Here is a 23804-nt window from a genome sequence, read left to right as displayed (position 1 = left end):
AACTCCCATGATTAAGTGGAAGTGAAACTTTTCCCCCCCCTAGATAATCAAGGGTTGGTACATTTTCCACAGACCTGTCCAAGAAGCAATATGCAGCACACAACAAAGAGAAAAGGGCAGGTGTTTAAGGGACCAGTCAAAAGCCCATTGACAGCTACAGGAGTTTGACCTTAATGAACTTTTGATCAGACCCTAATAAGCTTTGTCTACACCCTGAAGATGTACCAGTTTAACTTTGCTGTTGTAGTTAAAGCAGTACACACACACACACACATACACACACACAGTTATTGTGTGTGTAGTCCAGGCCTAAATAAACACTTTCTTATCAAAAGGCCAGCACTGAGGTTGTTAGTCCTTTTTGAGGTCCATAGGAGCTTTCCTGAGTAAGGACTGATGAACCAAGTTGCCCACAGAGATTATGGACCCTGTTCTGAATGCCCTGCCCCCAATCTTTGCCCATTCTCTTCTCATACCAACTCATGTTCTCCTTCAGGCGAGGAGCTTTCCTGGATGCTGCAAACCAGATCCCCATAGCAACCATAGTGCCTTGAGGATATGGACCACTGTGAAATGGATAACAGGGAGAGTAGAACTAAATCAGATGCCCCCTTAGAGCCATTTTAACTAGGAATGAAATTTAAACCTTTGAAAATCCTGTTTCAGTCACCTCAATCTCCTGTTTTCACTGGGAATACAGAAGTGCTAAGTCTCCTGGATTTGTTATGTGGGCACACAGGTTCTTGTACAACCACATCACGGTGAACTGATAGACCTTTCATGGTTTCAATTACTCTGGTCTGAAGTAGCTGGAAAACCTACAGTGAAAGGGAAAGCCACTGTCTACAGGACTGAAAAATCCCTCACAAGCCATTACCAGAGGAGGATGAATTCCCCACCCTGACGTTCCTGCCCCTCTGTGGAAAGGTTCCTAGGCAACTAATTTGCCTGCACATTATTTATATTCCCAACATTCTTTGGGTTGAGATTTTCAAACGCGACCAGGGATTTTGAGCACTTCCATTTTTGGGTGCCCAAATTGCAGGTACCTTAAATGGGTTTGTTTTTTTAGAAATTGCTGAGCAACTACATTCTGAAAATCAGGCCCCTCGTAGGCGTATCAAGTTGGGCACTTAAAAATATACTAGCTGCTTTCAAAAATACAGGCCCTGGCTTCCATGTAAGCAAGGGGCAGCATTAGACCTTTACTATGTCATCTTAGCTTACACTTTGGCACAATTTCCCACCCTTATCAAACTAGCTCCTACCATAACACAGCTGAGGTCGACACTGTAATGGCAATAGCAATGCATTCAAAGGGCTGATGCTTTGCCCAGTTGCATTCTGCAAGCAGGCAGGTAATGTGCTGGTTTATGCACACGTTTTCATCGATTACAGTTTAAATCAGGTCTAAGTTTGTTCCTAATTCTAAGGGTGCAGGCAGCAGCTAGCCTGCTATTCACTTGTACTCCCAGGACACAATGTGTGTAGTGTTCTTTTAAACACAAAAATGGATCACTCCCAACTTCCCTTTTCAGACCTCTTGTAACAATGCAGTGCCCTGCTGTCAAGCAATGTGTGAATAAATTGGGGAAAAAAGGTTAAAGAAGCCCAAGGGAATGGCAGTCCCTTTTTCTTTATTGCGGTAAATTTCGACAAAGCCCTCACTGTTCTCTCCATTTTTTCTGAAGGGCTTAGTGCCAAGTAACATTATTCCTCTTCACCATGGTACTGCCATGAAATCAGCCTGGTATGTTTGCCTGAAAATCGTAGGTTTTCATGGAAATTGTTTTTCCTCCACAACAACTCCCTTTGTAAAATTAGACATGAAAAGAGGAGGAGAAGCGCTCAGGCTGAAATCTAATCACAGGAACAAAGCACTGAGCAAATGCCACAGCAACTACGAGAAAAGCACAAATAACATCTGAATTCAGCCCCGCACAATACGGCTCCCGGAGTTCATTAAAATGTATACTCCCTTCCCAGACAGTAACATTCTCAAACTCCTTTACCACCTACCTTATAACATTGAGCCTAGTATAGATATGGAGAATGCATTTTAAATATCTTTTCACAGCCAAGTATTTTAAGCATTCTAATTACATGAAAGCATTTTTTCCACACCACTAAAACTATTTAATGATTTCTAATAAAAATAGTTTATTTTCTTAAAGAGGAATATTTCTGGCTCCTGTTAAGAGACAGGATCTCTGAGAATTCTTAGGAATGCCTTCTATTTTCCAATCACTGCCTCATTTAAAAATAAGCAAATAGATGCTTTAGTCCTCAGACTGGGACTTGGAGGGTCTTAGTTATTCAACAAACTAACCTTTATTAAATCCTGTCAAAAGGAAAGATTTGACGCTTTTCAATATGCTTACTATATAAACTGCTGAAAGACCAGCAAACTTCAAAAGCTTCACAAACTGAGCTTGGGTTTGGCAAGAGTTCATTAGCTGCCTATGTCTTTTCTGTGTGTGGCTTGTAATTACATGCAGACTTGATGCCAGATCTTAATCTATTAAGGGGTTCCAATTAACATGCTGCTGGATGATTCACAGGTAGTTAATGTCAAGAAGTATGCACCCCACACACTAAACTTCATATGCTGATTTTAGTTGATTTTTTTTAAAGTAGTGAACTTTCGTGGTGCTCGGGAAAGGAGATATTACCATGACAGGTAGTAGGAGAGTACTGAACAAGCTTCCTCATGCTTTCTGCTAATAGGACACAAATCAATGAGCCTGATCTTGCAATTTTTTCCCAGGCAAAACCTCCCATGGAATTCATGTTTTGCCCAGTCAGTGGGTGTTTTGCCTGAATGAGAACTGAAGGATAGGGCCCTAAATCTGATACAAGCCTGGTCATTTCACTGTTGCTCTCTTTCATGAGCACAGTTGTGTCATACTTTGAAGGGGTTTTTATTTCTGTAGGCAAATGTTCCCTTGGGAACTAGGTTGTGACAATGCAGCTCATTTTCTTTATGACTTGATTAGAATTTCAATGTAGATCTTCAGAGGCAAAAAGGCTACTGTATATATCAAACCCACTATTATTTCCCCTGTCAACACCTTTCTAAAAGCAACCTAAAATCCTAGCAAAGGCTCAACCAGTTGCCCTCAACACTATGGGAAATGGTGTCATTTTTCACTCACTATCATACTAGTTGGAAAAATCTCTCCCTCCCTCCTCCCGCAATCATATGCACCAAATTGCTTTCTTCCTGCACTTCCCAATGTTAAAGTGCCACCTCCCCTACCAAGAATGCACATGTTACTCCTATTATGAACAAAGAAGCATTCTCCACCTAACATTCAGTGAAGCACGATGCATGGAGGCAGTTATTTCGCAACTATGTAGGAATTAATTAATGATTATGAAATAATTATGAGTTTCCATCACTGGAAGGCATCACGCTACAATGCAATGTAACTGAGCAAAATTAATATTAATCTTTAACCTTGATGGTTGGAATTAAACTGCTCATTACCCACTCACTAGGCTATGTCTCTTTGCTTCCCCACTGCACCGGACAGGCATACAAACTGAGTTTTCAGGGAGTGAATCTATTTTATAAACACTACAATCTTTAACCAGAGGATCCTCCTTTTTCCTGAGCATTAACATCCTTCAAAGCTGGTTGGTTAGTGTCACTGCTGTTCCCTTTGAGGGGAGGAGCAGGGGGCGGGCCCCAGGCCTTCGTGGGGGGCAGCGGGAGGGGGAGGCTGGCCCTAGGCCTCCGCAGGGGGAGCAGGGCTGGCTTGGGGGGCAGGGGGAAACCACCCCCCAGCACTCACCAGTGGCACGGCTGGGTCTGGGTCGCCGCACTCCCGCCACTGGTGAGTGCAGCCCCGGCCTTGCTGCAGAGCTCAGGGGAGTGAGGGCGGGGCTGGATAGGGGTGGGAAGAGGCGGGGCAGGGGCGGGGCCATGGGGAAGAGGCAGAACAGGGGCTGGAGCAGCACGCAGCTGCGTAGGGCACCAGGTGCCCTACACAGCTGCGTACTTTGCGTATGGGTAAGGACAGCCCTGAACCCAGGACCTCCAGAACTAAAGCATGAGCTTCTGGAGCCAGAGATAAAAGACTAATTCTTCTAGCTGGCAGCTATAACAGATTCATATTCTTTGTGGATCAAGCCTAAAGGGCCATGTACACAACAATGGGCTGCACTGACATCTTTGACTTTCATGTGATTGTATATGATATGAGTATATGCAGAATTTGACCCTTTCAATCATAACCCGGAAAAAAATAATGAGCAAAAGTGCAACTATTCAAGAGATCTTATTAAAAGGGTATTCTTCACTCATAGGCTAAATGGCAATTTTTTTGATTTTTTTTCTGATGTGCATAGATATAAAAATTCCTCTAAATGATACTTTTTTTAGGAAAGGTAGAACTGCAATTCTGTGCAAAAAAGGTATGATTTAAGGATTGTTCACTCTCTTAACCCACAGTCATCTGACGGGCTAAAAATAATAACAGATTTCCAAATACTCCAATTTATCACAATGATTGGTTTGCCAGGTGAAAATTAAGAGTCAAGGTCTCTTCTTTCTTATCCTACTTGACACTCTCTAATGATTTGTATAGTGCTTCTACAGTCCCTGGATCGAATGCATTCTTTTGATAGCCAATCTTCATCTGCATCCTGCATTAGCCAACAACTTGCAGAGGCACCATAAAACCAATGACTCATCTTGTTTGCAAGCTCTTAGTCCTGAGAACAATGTGCTGATAGATTGTGCCATCATTGTCCTTCCAGGCTATTCCACTTGCCATTACCCATGAAAAAGCATAGGGACTTTCACGCCTATCTTGGATTTGGTTCCAATCTCATAGCTAAGAGGCAGCCTGTTCTGGAAGCCTATAGTGGGAATCCATTGGAAGATAGGAAACAAAAGAACGGAAAAATGATAACGCATATCTAACAACTGATTACTGTTGCTGTGGACATGCCCTCAGATACCCAGTGAGTTTAATGTTTTGGATGCCATTCAGCAGATCAATCAGAGCTCTGCAGAGGTACATTTGTTATTACATTAAGCCTAATATTAAACATACCTGTTAAATAGTCTGTCAAACGTTCCATAATAATACACTCCGGCAGGAAGGTAATACAATGGCATGGTGTACTGCTCCAATTAATTTGATTTTGAAGGAACAGGGGAAGCTTTAATCTAGTTGATTTCAAAAACAATACAGGGAACTGATTTAAAAGTAATTTCAGGCTTCCCACTGAGACCCCCTGCTAATTTTTGTGGTTTTACAATCACATTTTGTTCTATGTTAATCAAAATATTTTTCTTCCCTGTTGTAGTGTGAAAGTGTCTCATAAACAAGAGGAGAAATTGACTAATGCCCCCAATCCAGTAATGCATTGCAAGACTGGCGCACAGGGGTCTACTCACATGAAGCAAGATTGCAGGACTGCACAGGGGAAATAGTGAAACTGATTATGCAGAAATCCTGGATCCACTGAAGTCAGTGACAAGACTCCCTGTGCAGTTGGATGCTCAGTGTAAACAAACTGGGTGGGGGGACATCTGTGGACGTTCAGGACAGGCTGTAAGCCACCTCTTTTCTGGAAAGGTGATAAAGAAGCAAATCCCTTGGCGATGAAGTTTAAGGGAAGCGGGGACTATGGTTCATTTTTGTGCTGCCTCATTATCTGACATTATTGTCTGCTATGGAACTGCTGCTGCTTTTTGGATTTATTGAGTTTTTAAGTATTTGCCAGAAATGCCTAGAGTATTCAGAGAGAAATCATAATAAATATACACGAGGGGTGAGATTCTTCCAAAGCGCTCAGCATTGGCTTAGCTTTGCTCCCAGTTAAGTCAAAAGGAGAAGGAGCAGCATTTGAGTGTATTGTGCCTGCCAGGTATATTTTAAAATACAAAGGGTCCTTCATTAGCATTAACTAGGAAAGATTTCAGTCTTCAGTCTTTAGCTTTTACCTACATCTCTCTCCGGGAGCAACTGCTTCACTATATTTATTTTTCTGAGGGCTTTTAAAAATCCACATTTCCCCCCCCCCCCGTTTCCAAATCTTTGTGTTCTTTGCTATCCATAGAGAAAGTGGTCTTCCAAGAGACCTTTCTGAACTTACCTCTCCACTTCTCACATGTCATTGCAATATTACTTTCGCCATGTTTGAACAGCCTACACTCCAAGGCTTGCTGATGTCAGCGGCCCTGCAGCTTAGCCCAACGCTTGCATTCTATTTTCTAATAAACCTTTCAATGTGTTTGACAGGATACATGTCTTGTCCAGCCATGAAAGCTTTTTTGTTTATCATGAAGATTTTTAATAAACAGGAAGTGAAAATATGGACCTGATATTTTATTGCTTCTTTGTGCTTGACATGTAGATACTTAGGTTTTATTCCATTTGTATTCATGCTAATCCGCTTAACAAGGATTGTTTTAATGCTTTGAGTCTTTATGCCAACTATCACTACCTGGATAATTTATGGGAAAATCAAGTGGGGGAAAACTTAATACCATAATAAGAGAGAGAGAGAAAGCTTGAGTTCTGTCATTCACTGGCAGGTTATGGGGCATGGTTTTATCCAGGCCACAAATACAAAAACAACAAACAATATGTGAGAGAGGTCATAAATACTTCAGCTTTCCTCTATTACAACCAAAAATCCAGTTGGCTGGGCTGGGACTCTATAGGCAGCTCCCTCCTTTTATATGAGTATTATTTGTTTGTATTGTGGTGGCACTCAGAGGCCCCTGTTGGGGGTTGGGACGATTTTGTACTAGGTGCTGTACACATACAATGAAAAGACAATCCCTGCTCCAAAGAGCTCACAACACTCCACCTTCAGCTGTTGCCCTATGAACACGGACAAACATGGACGCAGACCCTTGTCCCTCCATCTCTCTTCCTCTCTCTCCTTCAGCCCAAGTAAGAGTTCATTAGTGGGGGCAGGGTACAGTGCTTTCTCTTCCCGCTCCATTCTTTTTCTTCGATCACTCTGCCCCTTTATCTGATCTGGCTACTGATTTATATCATGCCTTGTATCACAATATCTCGGTAACTCCCTCCTCAACTCTCCCCCGTGTCTGTCTCCTTAGCCAACCAGTGATGGGATTGTGATTTCAGAAGTAAATGGCCCTTCCTGACCAGCTCATTGTGGAGTGCTGGGATTGTGGTGGCATTGCAGGGTGACCAGATAGCAAGTGTGAAAAATTGGGACAGGGGGTAGGGGGTAATAGGGCCCTATATAAGAAAAAGCCCCAAATATTGGGACTGTCCCTATAAAATCAGGACATCTGGTCACCCTACGGCACTGAGGGGCAGTCAGACAGAGACACAAGCAGGACTCCTGGAGCCAGAGATGCCAGGGAGAGAAATCCACCTATCTTTGTGGGAAGAGAATCTTTCCCCCCTCCATTATAAAAATGCAAAACTATATTCACACCCCTTTGGCGATTCCCCTGCCGGTAGGGAAAAGAGACAAGCACCTACAGCCTATTCCCTCGCCTGGAAAACAAAACCATGCTGTGTTGAGAAGTCTTATACTTTCCTGCATCCACCTCACATCCTTCTAGTCCTGCAGATGCTTCACCAACCCTAAACTGCTCTAGTTTAGAAGCCAAGCCTCAGCCTCTCCACTGAAAAGCCTCTTTGTTTGTATTCTCTTTCCAAATCAGCATATCCTCAGATTGAACCCCCAATGCTTTTTTTAATACTAGATGCCTTGGCAGCAGAAAGATCCGCCAACAGGTTTGTGGTCCCGTAATAGCTTTCAAAACCTCAGTGCTGGGGCACGTACATTGCTAAGGAACTCGTTTCAAGTTAAAAGAGAGAAAAAAGAAAGTATTACAAAATTACTTCCAACTACTCTTTAATCATTAATTGCTACCAGAAGAGCTAAATTCCTTCCCTCACCTCTCCCCCAGTTTAAATGATAGCTTTAATCAACCTTAAATGATATAGGGAAAGACACACCAGAAAGCTTGAAATGCAGTTTGTCATCCAAAGCTGGAATATTTTAAAGGGAAAAGAAGAAAAAAGTGTACCTTCTTCATCTGAAAGCACAATCACAGGCACCACATTTCACGAGAGGAAGCGCGGACTCATGGGACTGGGACTAGGGAGGTTTTAGGTTCAATTCCCAGATCGGTCACAGATTTCCTGTACCACCTGAGGGAAATCACTAAAACTCACTATGCCCCATCTGAAAAAATGAGGATAATAAGCCAGCTTTTCTCAGTTGTGTCTTTGGGGCAGGGACTGTCTCTTGCTATGTGTTTGTATAGCAAGTAGCATGGGGGGGCCCTGTCTCGGTCGGGGCCTCCAGCACTACTAGAATACAAATCAATAATAACACTGCAGCTTAATATACTTGTGAGGCTTTGAGTTAATATGATGCTGAGCTCAATGTTTCAGACCCAAATGTTTAAATCTGATCTACCTAAAAAACCACCCCAATATATCTTAGTTTCTGTCCTGTACTGACTTCTGAATCCAGCCTCTTTCTACTAGTACCAGTGATGCAGTTTAGAATCCCACTTACTGTTACATCACACAAATGCCTTTAAGTGTCTAACCTGAACATCACAGCATGAATGAAGGTTGTGACTCGCTACATAGCGCCTAGATTTTGCAACATCCCTACAACAGAACCCAGCCAGTTGTTCGAGATCCCCCCTTAATATAGGTCTGATCCAAAGCCCATTCAAGTCAATGGGGGGAGGTTCTTTCTCTTGACTTCAGTAGGCTTTGGATAAAGCCCACCTGAGCAGACCAAAGTGAGATAAGGAACTGAGAGCCTGATTTCTCCTGCCTCGCTCCTTGTGAAAGCATTTATCTCTGAGCAGAATGAGAGCAGAAATGCTACTGTTCTGGTCTGCTGGCACTTTATGCCCTGACTGCACCCAGTTGCACAGGTTAAATGACTCTAAAAGGCAGGGCGGAACCAGAGTACCCTATTCAGTGGGATTCTTGCCATTGACTGCAATGGGAACAGGACTGGGTTCCAAACCCTTACTTAGAAAATCCCTGGCCTTTATGGATTTAGCTCATGCCTTTAATGGAAATTCATAGGTTAGTCTAAACATACCTTTTGGATGGCAATCAGAGGCCACAGTGCACAGTATGGAATAATGGGGTCTGAAATGCTTTTCAATGACAGTAACAGAGTCAATATTCAAAAATACTCAAAACAGGTTAATTTTTGCTTTTCATTTATTGTACTCTACTGTAAATTCAACCCACTAAACTATTTTACAATATACACTGCAGGGGAAAAATTCCCCTGATTATATGTCATCTACCCTTCAGCCCAGCAGAGTTTCAAAGGCATGTTATAACTCCCTTAAAACAATGGGCTATAATGGGAACACTTTCAAACCACTTGACTGAGAACTGGCCCTTATCAGGGACTGGTGCAGTTCCACTGATATGAGTGGTTTGACTCTGATTTCATTCATAGACTTACACCCTCAAGTCTGACCCCCTATATAACACACAGGCAACAGAATTTCATCCAGATACCCCTATATTGAACTAATAGCTTGTATTTGACTAAAGCATATTGTCCAGTAAGGTATCCTGTCTTGATCTGAAGATTTCACATAACTGTCAAATGAGAGTAACTGCACTGAAACCAAAGAATTTATAAGCCTGTCTGAAATCAGACTCAGGCCCCACAGTTTTAATCAGCCTCTCTGTAAGCAGACAGTTTGCTCTCAAGTGCATTTGACTCCTATCAACCTCACATTTTTTGCCCTGCCAATGATAGAGAATCAGCAGTTTTGCAAGTGACTTCAACGGAAGCATTATCAGGGTCTCTAAAGGCATAATTATATCCATGCAGGGGACGCCACTGGGGCCTCTGGAGGACAATATCATATCCTATTTGTAGCCATCTACTCATTAAAAAAAACTTTGTGTCCAGAACACATTCTGTAACAGCGCTTAGAGCCCAGTCTTTAGAAAGCTTCTTTGTAACCTTGAATGTGCAGATTTTATCAAAATGGGCCTTCTCCAAAACCCCATCTGACTTTTCATGGGTTTGTATTTGTCAAAGATTCATGCCAACTCAGTCAGAAAAATAAATGCCACAAAACTTGTCATTTAAGAAAAAACGTAGAGACCAATGCTTTAGAAACTCGCCCACATGCTAATCACTCTACTATTCAGCTTCAGATTGAATAGGACTCCAACAATGGCACAGAAATACACTGAACCTATTCCACATTTCATGCCCCTTCACTCAAAATGTTGCTGTTACCTTGGTTTTTAACTGCTTTGTGGAAACTGCACCAGAATGACAGCTGCGTGCTAAAGCTGCACTCCTTCTGTGGGGATATGAAAGCGACAAAGATTTCTTGACCAAGAAAAACCCACTTTATTATCCTACTTAACATATTTGAATGGAATATACGGACTGATCCTGCAAACACTCATATAAGTAAGGATTAGGCCCTAAAATAAAAGCATAGCCTTTTGTGACTAGTCAAATCGGGAAGATTTTTGCTAGCCTGACAATTACAAGTAGGATAAAACTTTGGTAAATCATTTATCTTTAGGATTAACCATTTGTACTATGTGTTATTGTTTAACAGATGTCTCATGTATATTTTTATCAAGGTACACCACAACTCTTCTGTTCCGGGTTTGGACGAGCCAGTTCCAAATGCAAAAGGTAGCCAGATGGCACGACACCCATTTCCTCTTATTTGAGAAGTACACATGAAACTGTGGTCACTTAAACTTGTAAACATTAATAGGTTCAGTTAATCAAACATTAATTTTCATAGTCTTAGCAGTCTAGTGTCTTACTGATAGATGCGCAGAACTCCTATTAATATTAACAGGAGTTATATGCATTCCTCCTTTGAGATGAAGTTTAAGGCAATGAACTGGGACTTGGGAAATCTGGCTTTAATTCCCTCTTCTGCCACAAGACTTCCTGTATGACTTTGGGCAAAGTATTAGGCATTCAGTCGGATTTTCAAAAGCACTAAGCACCTAGTTCCCATGTGAGTTAGGTGCCTAGGCACTTTTGAAAACCCCACTAGGTGCCTCTCTGTATCTTTAGGTATCTAAATACCTTTAAAAAATGTGGCCCCGAATCTCTCTGTGCCTCAGTTTCCCACCTGAAAACTGGGGATAAAAATCCTTCCTTTTTTCCCCATCCTTGGTCTGTCTTATCTATTTAGACTGTTTTCAGAGTAGCAGCCGTGTTAGTCTGTATCCGCAAAAAGAACAGGAGTACTTGTGGCACCTTAGAGACTAACAAATTTATTACAAAGATTAACAAATTTATCTCCTCGATATGTTTCACTCAATATGCATCCGAAGAAGTGGGTTGTAGCCCACGAAAGCTTATGCTCTAATAAATTTGTTAGTCTCTAAGGTGCCACAAGTACTCCTGTTCTTTTTATTTAGACTGTAAACTCCTTGGGAAAGGGGCTGTCTCTTACTATGCCTCTGGACAGCACCTAGCCCAATTGGGCTCTGATTTCAATTGCAGACTCTATGTGCTTCTGTGATACAAGAATAATAATAAATAATGCATCACAAGGAGGAAAAAAAGCCCTGATGGTTTAAGTCATCATAGGATCAACTTCTTGTTTAACACAAAGTGCACGACCCTCAGCTGGTGTCAACTGTCCCATTCCTATTGACTTCCACGGAGCGACACTGATTTACAGCAGCTGAGAATCTGCTCCAAATTATTAGACCAGCTGCAGAACATCATTTAGAAAACAAATGCACAGGGAGATCCACTAAAAGGAACTCAACAGGGGATCAGTAAAGACGATGTCGTAATGAGATATTTTTAACTAGTGTTTCCCTTATGAAAATATCAGTTTAAAAACAAGGAGCAGGGCAATATATTTTTGCAAGGGCTTTATGAAAAGCCATGGCGTTTGAATCTCTGCTGCTAAGAAGTGTTTGGGGTTCTTGGACAGTTGCTATGGACACTGCACTTGTACAATGACTATAGTGAAGACTTTCCTGTAAACATCAGTGGGAAAGATAACTGGAGCCGTCTTCTGTATTGCTTCCGTACAGCATGACCTAACCCCTGCAAGAGGGTTTAAGGAAAGTGGCATAACATCCAAAATGTCGAGTTGTAATTACTTTGAAAATATCAGAAAGACTGGGGAAGAAGAAAATGCTTCCACCACATTCACTGTCTTTTTTTCTCTCTCTTTATAATTAAATGTCTGGGCAAATACATTGCAAGTCATGCAATTATGTCTAAACTCTGAAAACAGTGGAGATGGAATTCATATGCATTCTGCGGTCCCAGCTTCAGCGCAGGCATGATCAGACCCTAGGGCAATGCTGTAAAAACTTTCCAAAACAGCTGTAACTTTGACTGGTTTACAATAAAACCATTTTGTGGTTAGTTACATATAGGTGTGATACCATTCTGTCACTTCCTTTTTGTGGTGGCAAGCATCAATAACTACCACCCTTCGAAGGAGCAAGCTGTCAGAAAACCTGTCATTTACTGCATGAAAGCGAGGAACGCCCACAGCTGCTAACCAGCGAATCTCAGTCTTCCTGTTTGATCTAGTGAAAGGAAGAACAGACCTTCTTTTCGGCTGGTGTTACTAATCAAACAAAAGTGACTCCTGATCCTGCAGTCTTTACTGCCCTGACCCTGCAAACACTTATATATGCATGTAACCGTAAGCACAGTTCCATTAAATTTCAGTGGACCTACTCATGTTTACCCATAGGCATTAATTAGTGTTTGCCGGATCATGGCCTGAGTAAGGGCAAGTCTTCACTGCAGAGTTAACTTGGATGATCAGCACTCAGGTTAGCCTAGCACTGGTGTGACTAGCCACAGTGCAAAGTCCAACTCGAGTTATTGTGCCCTCAGGGCTGGATGCACTCCCTTTTGTGTGTGTTGCTAGGGCTTCTACGGATAGCTCCCATGGTTCTCTGTGCTACAGGAAACTGAGCCACTCTATGATTCTTTCCCAGTGAATTGTGGGAAGGCATTAGAGGACTATCAGCACTCAAAGGAGTTAGCCTGCATCTTCACTGCAAAGCAGGTGGTTTAGATTTACCAGCCTGCGTGACAGCCTCACTTGGGCTTTACAGCCTCAGACAGCCCAGCCATCTCAGGCTGAACACGCCACTAAACCCAGGTGAGAAGATTTTGTGCATGGGCAGGATGGGGGTTAGGGACAACACCTGAGTAACAGCCCATGTTACTCTGCAGTCAAGATGCACTTTGCATGGCTGAAATCAATGAGAGCTTAGCCAGAGTGAGGACTGTAGAATTGGATCCTCAGTTATTTGAGCTGTTAATTTTATCTGAGACTAAACACATGCGTTTGTTCTTTCACCATTGGGGAAGTTTCCTTCCTAATTTATTAACCACTTTCTCTCTCACACACATTATTTAGATCAATTTTAACACAGTGATACAAATACAAAAGGCATACATATTATAACCATCTTGAGAACCAAACTCGTCACAGGACCTGGAGTTCAATACATTAAATATGCCAAAACAATGTTGTTTAATAGTTAATATTGACTTGGGGAGTCAAATAATTGCCCTCTCTCCCGCTAGTTTGGTTAGAACTAACATCCAAAATACCCAACAAAATAAAGAATAAGACATTGCTGTCAGTGAAATAAAGGACAAAATTTAACAGAGTTGGAGGTTGTGGAAATCTCTGATACACCTAATTTCTTTGGGATGAACGCAATTTCCATACTTTTAAAATATACTCCTTTGGGAACAATCTTACTCTTACTGCAAGTCTGAGCCTTCCATCAAAAGCTATTTAAAGATGCTTCAATTCTTCTTTTCAGCATCTGTCTGCCTATTCATCGTGAAGGAAACATCACAGGAGTCCAGAAGCTCCTTCTATTGATTAAACCGCACAGCTGTAATTAGGGCATCACATACAATGAAATGTGAAAAATGACACTTAAGCACTCTAGCATGCTGGAAGGTGCAGGAGAGACAGCAGATAAAAAGAGAATGGAATTAAAGAAATATAAAGCATGTTTAAAAGTGATAGAAATGAGTCTTCCTGATAGGTTAGAGCTCTTATCGGAAAAAGCTATCATCATTATTATTAATTATTATTATTATTATTTGTATTACCTGTGTCCAAGCTGTGAAGATGCCCCACAAATGGGATTCCCACTGACTTCAATGGCAATTCCATTCCTGGGGCACTTATAGGATCAGGCCCAAAATCTGCAAGCAGGCAGGTTTCAGGTGCACAAGGAAGAGATGAAAGATATGGCTTACTGCAGCCTCCGAATGGGTGAGACAAAGAGTATTCAATGAGCCCCTCACTGACTCTCTTAATTTACCATCTGTTTTCTGAGTCTTTAGCATTCACCTGCGTCATGTTTTCAAGCGTCACCCCACAACCTCAAGGGCTAGAGATCTACTTTGTTTAGAAAACAAAAGCTGAGATTCTCCCACAGTAACATAAATGCAGGAAGTGGAGCTTTAAGAAAAGTCATCAGACACAAAATAAAATCATGACATTTGGCAACATTGCACTAATACCCCTTTGTGTGAAGGGAGAAAACTTTATTTGGGGATGGGAGATTCCCTGTTCCCCGCCTTTCCCCTTTCTCTTACATTAGACCATGCAGCTATGTATTTATGTACACAAGATTTACTTAACCCTAATGACAGTTGCACACCATGCTGCACTTTGCACTGAAAACACAGTCCTCAGCTATGGATGTACAGTACACTCCCGGTTATCCAAATGCCTGGGGGACATCCAAAACTTTCAGAAAACCGGATGTTCGGATAAATGGAAGTGCTATTAACTAATGTAGGGCTACCTGGGGGACACACTGTGGATCTGGATAAGTAGGATTACAGGGAATTCAGGTAACTGGAATTATATTGTACTTACATAAAGATAGTCTACCCAAAGGGTGGGAAGGCTGTTGGTTTTCACTCCACTGGCATCAACAGGTGTATCTTGTGAGTAAGTATGGAGGATTGAGCTTGCTATGTGCAACACCATAGTCCCCAATTTTTAAAGGAACCTTAACTCAACTTTCCTTTTTGCAGCCACAAATAATCAGACACAATTCATTTCAGGCACAGATGAGGGCATGTAGATGTCTAACTACCTATCTTGCAGGCATAAAATGGGACACCAAGATTATGAACAGCGTGCCCGTCGTGTTTTGGATAACATCTTACTGCAACAACAACAAGCTTCTGCCATACTTCTCAGCAACCTTCACACTGACACCTGCCTCGGTCATTTTCGTTATAAACAATTCAAACCAATGAAATGATCAGCTTTCTAGTGAGGCTGGCATACACTAAGACAATGGCATAGATCAAGGCAACCCAAATCAAATCCCAATTGCCTAAAAAGAGTCATGTGTGATCAAATGAGATTTTAAAAGTCCAAAATTAATCAGTTTACTCTTGATGCTTTACATTAACGTCTGTGCCCTCTGTAAACACAGACGATTAAAAGAGCTCTTCTGGCATAAATGTAATATGTATATTATGTGCTGCCACAACAGGTAAATAGGAATCTGAGCATATTTCTTATTACAAGTAAGTGGTTACATTTCCTTTGACGCAGAGTGATCAGTGTAGCTCCATTGATAGGAGTAGAGCTCAACAGTTGCAAGCCAGCTGGCCCAGGAGGTAAATTGATAACTAACTTCTACAACATAATTGCCAGTAATATCCTGCTCACTGTACATACTTTTAAAGCCCGCGAGAATTATAAAAGAAACCATTTCAAAGATTTCCCCACACATTAACCCATCACTGATTAATTTATTTTCAGTAGTCCATCGCCACATGGATGCTAATTTCTGACCTAACTAGAAACCCACCAAATACAAAAGGAACCACTGTTCCAAAAACAAGGTTGAAAGTAACTAGCCAAATGAATGTAGTCCAATGTCAAGATATCACTTCAGGAAGCCTTTTTCTTACAACAGTTCCAACATCCGCAAGATGCCCCTGCCAGTTCCTAGGTAATGCTTATGTGCAAGGGTCTTGGGCTTCATGGTATCTCCACAAAGCCAGATCTGTTCAGCTTGTGTTTCACTTTTCTCCTAATGAAGAGTGGGCAGAGAAAGCCCCATGAAAATGTATCAAGGTGAGTCACCATAACAGATCCAACAGATATTAAAATTTTCAGTGTCAGAAAAAGTTCACAACTATGCCTGATGCTGCAGTTCTAACAGTGAGGTAAACACTCACCCTCCAAGTGACTTATATTGTGTGGTATGGACTAATTCTTCTAATGAGCAACCTCATAGCCATCTTAGAGGGGAAGATAATGCCAGTAAGCTGTGAAGTCTTTGTTGCTTAGTGTTTTCAGATAGATTTATCTCTTGAATAAAGTAACAAAACGGTTTGGTCACCACTGTTTTTTTTAGGAGTGAATCGAGAGATGCCCTCTAAAGCTAAAACAGACACTGTACACTCAGAATCTTCTTTCAAAACATCATCATTAATGCTGCTTAGTCCAACATGTCTTAGTTTTGCAACACTCCTCATCTTTAACTAGCCCCTGTCCTTAAAATTAAATCATGATCCACATACTGCTCCCATTGATTTGTACAGGACCTTGATCAGGTCCCAGGTGGATTTTTGCTCCTGAGAAGCAGGAAGGTGACACAATTTTGTACACACATTTTTCCCCATAGAGAAAGTTACTAGATTACTAGTTCCCAAATTGCTAGACTACATCCTCTGCTCACATATGCATTTGAAATTTTTGCTAATATAATATTTAGGTTTATTTTTTAAAGTGCAGTTTAGGATCAAGCCAGGACTAAATCTCTATGTATATATAAAAGAGAGACATGGAGTCCTTTGAGGAAAGGGAAGAGATTTTTAAATGCTCAGTGGGCTGCCACTCAGTTGCTTCCAGATTTCCCAGGTGCAGCAATTGTCTGCTGTAATGATTGCCCTGGACTGATGACAGTAAAGGAGAAAACTAAAGCTACGTTCAGACAGAGGAATGAGAAGTGTAGTGAGTTGAGTATAAAAGAAAACAGTGGCTTACAGCGGTCCAGTGTAAAAAGCAATCTACATAAGCCTCAAAACTCAAGAGAGTCTATCATTTGACTTCCAGGATTCCAACAACCACATAGGCTAAATGAAATCTGTCTGTCATGTGGCACCACTAGGACTTCTGGAAAGTCACTGCACCTGTGTGAGCTATAGAAAAGTTCCTGAAGATCCAAATCTGCCCTATCGTCCTTGCTGGCAGAGTTCTCCCTGCTTTCATAGAAATGATGCTTGACTGAGAGCCGGTTGACAAAGTTCAGGTGGCTAGAGCTTTCCTGACGTAGGTCCCCTGCCAAGCCAAAACAGCTGTTTTGTGCAGAGCACCCTGCATTCATCAATGGTCTAAGCATCTTCCAACGCAGCCCAACTATAGGATATAGGGGAAGGGGCCTTTGCTGTGCAGAAGGCAAAGTGGAAAGGCAGGTCTCTCTGGCCCATTACTCAACCACCTGCATGCAACCAATGCACCAGGCAACTGTTGGTCCAGTTTGTCCACAAGTCTATAGATGGAGTAACAGGCTATCTACAAGCTGACCTGGCGAAGGACATTCCCTCATGAAGGATCAATTCAGTCGGTATAATAGCTGGACATGGATCCTCCTGCACTAGTTTGCCTCAATCTATGCGTCCCGCTCTCCAGGAAAACACTGCCGCTCAGTCGTACTGACATGCTACTGTCAGTGGTACTGCTGCAGTGAGGCCTCCACTCTGAGAGTCATCATGGATATTAACATGAGGTGGAGAATATACTGTGTTTGCTCTCCAGGGACGGCTATGTGCATGTTGGTTGCTTTTGCACCCGATCCTGAGTGCACATGCTCTAGTCTACAGCCCTCCAGGGTACTATGTTACACTGTAATCCTTCCTGCCATAACTAATGGCAGTTTGCCTACACAGAATTTCTGGCTGGCTTCTGCGTCTGGGCTTCAGGTAGCAGACACTCTTTCCTTTTGCTATGCATTACTGCTGCCAAACGCTGCTCTGTGCATGGGGGAGAAGTGTCAAAGACTGTCGGCAAAGATAAAGGACTATATGATTGGGCAGAGCTTAATATACAGGTGGAGCTAGACACTCCTACCAAGAGCAGGGGCCTCTCCCTCCCCTGCTATAAACCTTTCCAGTGAGCTGCATGCTTGTCCTACACTTTGCTCTTTGAATGTGAAGCAGTGCTTGCTCCTATTTAACGGTGTAGCTAGAACACCGTAGAGATTTAATTCCTTCCTGGCAGAACTCTAACCAGACCTGTGGGCATATTGTTTTCTGGTGAAACACAACAAACCACCAAGAGGATGGATGACTAGGGACTCTTGACTGGCTTGCTTGCTGTCCTATTTCAAGGAGTATCCTCTTATTCTCTAAACAGAGAGATGAGGAAGGAGACAGAGAGGGGTTTTGTTTTTTTCAGATGACCCAATTTAAAGTCCAGCTAAGTAAGGTGCTTATTTCTGTTAATGAATAAAACTCTGACATAAAATCTGTGGACATTGCTCAATGCCAAAAATAAAGGTTAAAATCATCCACGTTACTCATAGACTTTAAGATCAGAAGGGACCATCATGATCAGCTAGTCTGGCTTCCTGCACATGGCAGGCCACAGAACCTCACTCACCTACTCCTGTAATAGACCCCTAACCTCTGTCTGAGGCCTGGTCCACACTAACCCCCCACTTCGGACTAAGGTATGCAAATTCAGCTACGTTAATAACGTAGCTGAATTCAAAGTACCTTAGTTCGAACTTACCGCGGGTCCAGACGCGGCAGGCAGGCTCCCCCGTCGATGCCGCGTACTCCTCTCGCCGAGCTGGAGTACCGGCGTCGACGGCGAGCACTTCCGGGATCGATCCGGGATTGATTTATCGCGTCTAGACAAGACGTGATAAATCGATCCCAGAAGATCGATTGCTTATGGCTGGACCAGGGAGTAAGTGTAGACCTGCCCTGAGTTACTGAATGCCAATGGAGGTGTTGTCTGTATAAGCTTTAATCGACTCAAATATATTTCACTCAGAGTCCCATGCTTAGAAAGTTTTAGAACTCTGATAACAAGGAAGGAAAGGTAAATGTGTAAACAAGCAAGGCACGTGACCTGGTCTATTTCAAAAGATCTTCATCCAGGTGTCCATTCAACCTGTAATTAATTGACAGCCAGTAAAATGAACCCTTTCCTGACAGCTTTTCAATTAGTTTATTCCCAGTGATCCCTCTGTCATAAAGATGTGACTCCTTCTTTTAAGTGTTTACCGTTCTCCCCACATCAAGATAAACATTTTATTTAGCGATGAGTGGAAAGGTGGGTTAGGTTCCCATAACTATTCACACTTAGATTAAAGTTAAAGGAAGCACCTGAGACAGGCTACTGTACTTATTTCCATCTGGCTGTCTCAGAATAAATGTTTCACATCTAGGCAAAAAAAAAAAAATCTAGGTAATCTCCTTCTCATTGGTAATTTGCTGTCAGAAGGAGGTTGATTGTGTATTTAAACAAGAGAGTCTATACAGAACTAACTCCTGGAAAGTTAATAGTGGAGAAAGCATGTTTTTAATGGAAATTTCAAGAATATTTTATATTCTCTCCCCTCCCCCAATATTTATTCACACTGGTAGAAGTAAATATGGCATCATAGAATATTGCAAATGAAGGAAAGTTTTACTAATTTTATGAATTACCTCCAAATCAGAAGAGCCTAAGGACTTGTCTCCTTGTCACTCTGTATGTTATGGGCCAAGTTCTCAGCTGGTATAAATCAGCACAGGTCCATTGAGTCAACAATTTGCACCAGCTGAGAATCTGGCTCAGTGTCTTTACTACTGCCTCCCACCACCATAAAATAGATCACTTTTTTCATTATAGTTCTGAACAGGAGTCACTACTCTTCATTTTACTAAACAACTGACTATTCATCTTCTTACATTTGTCCCATCTTTGCCAATAGATTACATTTCCTTTCACTGAAATACCTTCTTTGCATCACAAACCAAATGAACACGAGACACACTGAACTAAAACAGGCCTTTTTCTAAAGAGCTCAAAGGTATAAAATGAAGATTAGATGGGAATCAAGAGCTCATGAACACTGCAAAATTATACTGAATTCTCGTCCCTGGATGAGATTATATTAAGAAGGTAATGACTCTTCTTCTGCCAGCTGGTCAGCAGAAAAGTTCCTTCCCTTGAAATTAATAACTTCTGATCTTTGTTAGTGTATTCGCACATGGTAGTTGGGTCACAGAATAATCCCCCAACAATCCTGAAATCATTATTAATTTGAGTATTTTTGTAAAGACCTTCCACACACGTGCATCATGGTTACAGGTTATATAATTGTCTTACTACGTTTTACCAGCTCTCTGCATCTGCACATGATTAAGCGAGACTCAGACTCCTTCCGTCAGCTGTTCAAATTATGCTCTCACTTCCAAATGTTACTTAGATACACTAGAATACTCACCATTCCCTTTCTGCTCCCACCTGAAATAATCGGCATCAAAACGACATAAAGGGGTAGTTACATTGCATACATTATCCACTAACATCAGTTGTAAATTGGGGCTTTGGTAACATATGTCAGATAATTCCTGTAGGGTTTAGGACTCCAGCCTGCAAAACTTTACTCATTCAAGTAGTACTTGCTCATGCAAGGAGTGCTGTTAGAGTCAACAGAACTCACGTGAGTAAAGGGTTGGAGGATTTGACCTGTAGGAATCATTTCACCAAGAATTTAACCTTCTGTTTAGAAGAATGAGGTAAGTCAAGCTAGTTTATATCTTTCTACTTATATCAGTTTTATATACAGCATATCAAATATTTTATTTTTTCCAGATACAAGAAGATTAAGCTTTCTGCACTAGTCTGTATTCCTGTGGGAATATAAAGAGAAAACCATGTCTCTCTTCTTAATATATTAGTGCCTAGTAATAGAGACCAGATGATCAATAAACTACGTAAAAATTAAATCAAACTGACACTCTTCAGAAAAATGTGCTCTAAGCAGAAACAATTGTTTTAAAGACTGTGGTGTCTAGAATATTAAACTCACATGCTTCTGTTATTAATTTATTTGTTGGAAGCCAGTCGACTTTTCTTGCATGCGTCAATTAAATAGTCAACCTTATACATAACTATCTTCAAATGCTAGATGTTTCAGCATGCAAGGTATTTTGAAAGAAACTGTTGACAATGCTATACTTTTCTTTAAATGCAAAAGCAGAGTTTCTCTAGCAAAGCAAATCAACAGATTTCTAGATATGTTACTACCAGATGTCTTAAATCACTTTCTTCAGTGCACACACAATACTTCAAGGAAATAGTTATTTTTTATTCTATAAATACATATAATGAGATGTCTGTACTTTGAAGGGGAAGGGGACGACTCGACTAGAGCAACTGATGTATCCCAACAACCAAAAGTAACCTACAATGCCCATCCTTTCCTTCTCAGCTGTTTCTAAACTTTATGAAATGTGCTTAGTCATTTGTTATGATGTGCTTAGTTGTTTGTTGCACAGCACCCATCTCCATCTGTAGCTGTCTTTGAAACCTACAAAAGGTGAGTAAGTATGGTTATTCAGATGGGATAACTGAAGCACAGAAAGTTGAATTCCCCAAGGATACACAACAAGTCTGCACTGGAAACAGGATTGGAACCCAGGTCTGGGATTTCTAGCCGTACATTTGATCCACTAGACCACAGTGCCCCCTGGATACTGTTTAGAGCCATATCCTTTTTCTTTTGTTGCCAGCATAGTGTGTTGTGATACATCATTTTGAGGCAAAAAAAAAAAAGCTGTAATAAACCCCAAGTGTTTTCTCCAGTCCCTATGCTATGTTTGGCACATGGATTTTATACATTTCTATGCACATTTTTTTCCCTTATGTGGGGAGAAGGGAATTGTTGCTTGGAAAAATCAACCTAAAAGCCTACCCCATTGGTTCTTTTTCCTGTCAATTACAGCTGTCAGAAAAGTTAGTGCTGCTACTTCCCAGCATCACAAAGTTGCGTCTAAGAGAGTATGAAGAGAAGCAGGGGGCCTGATCCTACTCCATTGAAGCAAAACTCTTACTGGGAGCACTTTGCTTAAGAAAAAAAATCACCTTTGCCAACCCCGCACAGCCACCAAAACACACGTGCCCATACTATTCGTGAGTTTGCCTTATGAGTCAGGGATGGGTTGCTGCAAATAGTTAACACATTCTTATCTGTTTCCACACAGCCAGTAAGGGAAAATGAGCATTTGGCATAGTTTTTCTGAGATTAAGAGGCTTGTTCTGAATCCTTTGAGTTTAAGTGTTAATCATCATATGACACATAACAGAGTAATGAGAGAGGGCTTTCACCTCCTGAAATAATGTCTCTGAGCCCAGCAGCTTGACACAGCATCTCAGTCAGCATTTACAAACTATACAGCGCCTGAGGGGAACGGGACGAGTTTGTTTTCACAAGAGTGACTTATTATGTCTTGTCCTTGCATTAATTTACACTGGGGAGGTACTATTATGATTGTGAAAGTGCTTTTAACACGTTATATATATGCCTCAGGTCATGGCACTGGGCAGTATCAACACAAATTACTCAGCACATGGTCAGATCCTCATCTGGTGTAAACTGGTGAACCTCCAATGCAGTCAGTGGACTGGTGCCAGCTTACATCAGCTAGGGGTCTTTTAATGCCACAACCTGGCCTCATTCAAGAGGAAGCAGTGTAATCTCTCTATGAAACGCCTATCATCGTATCAAAACAAGGCTTGGTAGCTAAACCTATTACAAGTAAAAACTGTGGCTTCTTTATCAGTGTCATCTCTCTATGAAACGCCTATCATCATATCAAAACAAGGCTTGGTAGCTAAACCTATTACAAGTAAAAATTGTGATTTCATCAGTTTCCTGGCTTAATCTTGCCTGGCCCCCCAGATCTCTTTCAATGAGTTTTCTAAACTTGAGGCATGCCTGTTTCTTGATTAATGAGACCCATTGCTACTGTGGGAGATGAGTGTTTGTCAGCAGTGGGGCATATCAACTACTGTATCTCACTCTTTTCAACCTCTTACACTGACCTGTATCGTACCAAGTCCACCCATAAGACCACTATATTTCCCCTTTTTTTTGCTTAGTTGCGGAGATATACCCGCACTGTAGTCTGAAAAAACCTAAAACCTTGAAGACACCAACCTGGTAGGACAAATCACACATTATCTCCCAAACTGTGACCACTGCTTCCCCCTCCCCCCTGCGGTTCTTGTACTTTGCAGAGGGACACATACTACATGTTCCCAACAGACTAAATCTGGGATGGCACCTTTCAAACTATTGTTTAGACAGAAGCAAAATGAAAACCATGCCTGTTCCCCAGGCCGCTCCTAAAGCTAGCAAGGGTGGGAGATGCTGTGTTTACATACTGAGGACAGACAGAAGCTCTGCTCACTGCTGGGACATCCATTTTATTTGGATTGACACCAGGACTACTTTGTGTTTTCCATACATCGCTGTGGCTTTCACACGGGGGGGGGGAGGCTTTCCAAAGTCAACTCAAGCCACGTTCGTTGCCCCAGTGGCCTTTAGCAACATCTTCGCAACTTTGTCCCTATTTTTGTAACCAACCCCTCGGGATGGGGATCGGGTTTGGACACAGCCAGTGCAAACTGCCACTCTAGCAAATCTTTGCAGTGCTTTTTTTTTTGGCATAATTTTTCAAACAGGGCGGGCAGATTGGGACTATACCGCTGACTGCACGGGAGAAAAAGAGAGAGAGGGTGGGTGGGGGGGGACGACAAAAAGAGC

At 41.8% G+C, this 23804-nt stretch overlaps 1 protein-coding gene across 1 annotated transcript in view; it reads right to left on the bottom strand.

Annotated features, from left to right (window-relative positions):
• LOC112120545 (phospholipid phosphatase 3) overlaps positions 1–23804 on the bottom strand; it is a 68796-nt gene that overhangs the window by 44111 nt on the left and 881 nt on the right. The window lies entirely within an intron of this gene.

This window comes from Terrapene carolina, unplaced genomic scaffold (assembly GCF_002925995.2).
Source record: "Terrapene carolina triunguis isolate 2854851 unplaced genomic scaffold, T_m_triunguis-2.0 Scaffold102, whole genome shotgun sequence".
NCBI classification, from domain to species: Eukaryota; Metazoa; Chordata; order Testudines; family Emydidae; genus Terrapene; species Terrapene triunguis.
This window is presented reverse-complemented; position numbering and strand designations above follow the sequence as displayed.